Here is a 2,892-nt window from a genome sequence, read left to right as displayed (position 1 = left end):
CCCCCCTCCCCCCCTCGAGTGCACAAATTTTTGTGCACCGGGCCTCTAGTATATAATAAAAGGGTAATATGCAAATCTACTGAACAACGGAACGACCAGTCGCTATGACGTGCACTGACCACCAGGGGGCAGATGCTCAACACAGGAGCTGCCCCCAGCCCACAGGCCCCAATCACTTGATTGGGGCCTGCCGGCCAGCCTCTCAGTCCCTTTCCCTGGTTGGCAGACTCCGATCGCCCAATGGGGAACGGGGATCTGGGGGTGGGTGCCAGCGGAGGCAGGTGGCGCCAGGCCAAGGCCCCCACCCTGCTGATCGCCCCACACACAGAGGGTGACCAAGGTCGGGGGACGGGGATGGTGAGTGGCCAACCTCTGGGTCCCTCCCCCCAGCCGGCAGGTTCCAATCGCCCAATGGTGAACAGGGAACGGGGTAGGTGGCAACAGGGAGCAGGGCTGGGGAAGATGGCCCTGATCGCAGGCCAGGCCTAGGGACCATACCCGTGCACTAATTTCATGCGCCGGGCCTCTAGTATACATACTACTATATTTAAACAAATATAAACAATCTTTGCTTAAAAGATTTAGTATTTAAGACATAAGTAGCTCTTACCGTCTACTATAGATATGTACAGCTGAGTTGCCTTATGAATTATCTAGACATCATTTCTTCATGTCCCCTTAGTACAGTATCTTAATATTTAATAAATGAAAAAACTATAGATAAAGGTAGATATTATGAGTTCTCAAAAAACAAACAAACAAAAAGGAACAGAACAGAAACCCCAGAAATCTGCCCAAGCCATTACGGGCAATTAATATTTGACAAAGGAACACACACAATGAAGTTAAGACAGTCTCTTCAATAAACGGTGTTGGGAAAATTGGACAGATACATGCAAAAACATGAAACTAAACCACTAACTTACACCATAGAAGAAAGTAAACTCAAAATGGATAAAAGACTTAGATGTAATTAGTGAAACCATAAAAATCTTAGAAGAAACTATAGGCAGCAAAATTTCAGACATCTCTCGTAGCAATATGTTTACCGATACATCTCCTAGGGCAGCGGTTCTCAACCTCCCTAATGCTGTGACTCTTTAATACAGTTCCCCATGTTGTGGTGACCCCCAATTTCATTGTTACAAACTGAACATAATTAAAGCATAGTGATTAATCACAAAAACAATATGTAATTATATATGTGTTTTCCGATGGTCTTAGGCGACCCCTGTGAAAGGGTCGTTCGACCCCTAAAGGGGTCGCGACCCACAGGTTGAGAAGCGCTTGTCCTAGGGCAATGGAAGCTAAGGAGAAAATAAGCAAATGGGACTACCTAAAAGTAAAAAGCTTCTGCACAGCAAAAGAAGCCATCAATAAAATGAAAAGGGAGTCCACTGTATGGGAGAACATATTTGGCAATGATACATCTGATAAAGGGTTAATATCCAAAATAACTAAGGAACTCATACAACTTAACAAAAGGAAGACAAACAATCTCATTAAAAAATGGCAAAAGGAACTAAATAGGCACTTCTCCAAAGAGGACATACAGGCCAAGAGATATATTTAAAAAATGCTCAAAATCATTGATCATCAGAGATGCAAATTAAAACAACAATGAGGTATCATCTCACACCTGTCAGAAAGGCTAGCATTGACAAATCAACAAATGACAAGTGCTGGCGAAGATGTGGAGAAAAAGGAACCGTAGTTCACTGCTGGTGGGGATGCAATCTGGTGCAGCCATTATGAAAAACAATATGGAGTTTCCTCAAAATATTAAATATGGAACTGGCCTTTTGACCCAGTGATCCCACTTCTAGGAACTTATCCTAAGAGAAACGAAACACCAATCAGAAAGAATAGATGCACCCCACCCTATGTTCATAGCAGCACAATTTACAATAGCTAAGATCTGGAAATAGTTCACGTGCTCATCAGTAGATGAGTGGATAAAAAAGCTGAAGGACATATACACCATGGAATACTATGTAGCAGTAAAAAAGAAGGATCTCTTACCCTTTGAGACAGCATGGAGGGACCTCAAGAGTATTATGCTAAGTGAAATAAGCCAGTCAGATAAAGACAAATATCACATGATCTTACTCATATGTGGAATCTAATGAGCAAAATAAACTGATGAACAAAATAGATCCAGAGACACAGGAGCATGGAACAGACTATGGAATCTCAGAAGAAAGGCAGGGGAGGGTGGGAAGTATCAACCAAAGAACTTGTATGCATATATGCATAATCCATGGACACAGACAATAGGGTGGTGAAGGCCTGGGGTAGTGGGGGGAGAATAAGGAAGGTTAGAAGAGGTCAATGGGGGACATATGTAATACTTTCAAAAATAAAGGTTTAGAAAAAATAAAATAAATAAAATAAAATATTTAAATTAAATAAAATAAAATGCCAGTAAGCTTAACAAGGACAAGCAAGCCCACCACTGTCATGACAGAGGTTAAGGGTATAGACCAGCAATTTCAAATGGTGAGCCACAAGAATTTTTAAAACATGCAATACCTGACTATTTAGTGAGGAGCACTGACCTCTTTTCCCTTAGATAGTCAAATAAAAAAAAAATGATAACAGCCCACACAACAATAGCCATTCAGTGTGAATGAATCAAAATTTTATGTATTTTTTTGGTCAGATCAGCAAAAAATATATTTTTTGGTGTGCCGCGAATTTTAGTAATTAGTTTATGTGTGCCATGAGATGAGAAAGGTTGAAAATCACTGCTGTAGGCCCAGATGCCTAAATTCAAATATCTGATCAATGACTAACTAGGTAGGTGATACTGGAAGTTATTTAATCTGGGCCCCATTTTCCTCTGGAGACAATGTTTGCATATAAGCATAACCAATGGACACAAGACACTGG

At 41.3% G+C, this 2,892-nt stretch overlaps 1 protein-coding gene across 2 annotated transcripts in view; it reads right to left on the bottom strand.

The window, feature by feature from the left end:
• Positions 1-2,892, bottom strand: part of ITGB1 (integrin, beta 1 (fibronectin receptor, beta polypeptide, antigen CD29 includes MDF2, MSK12)) — a 50,297-nt gene that overhangs the window by 47,094 nt on the left and 311 nt on the right. The window lies entirely within an intron of this gene.

The sequence above is a fragment of the Myotis brandtii genome, unplaced genomic scaffold (assembly GCF_000412655.1).
Source record: "Myotis brandtii unplaced genomic scaffold, ASM41265v1 scaffold914, whole genome shotgun sequence".
In the NCBI taxonomy this organism is placed as follows: Eukaryota; Metazoa; Chordata; class Mammalia; order Chiroptera; family Vespertilionidae; genus Myotis; species Myotis brandtii.
This window is presented reverse-complemented; position numbering and strand designations above follow the sequence as displayed.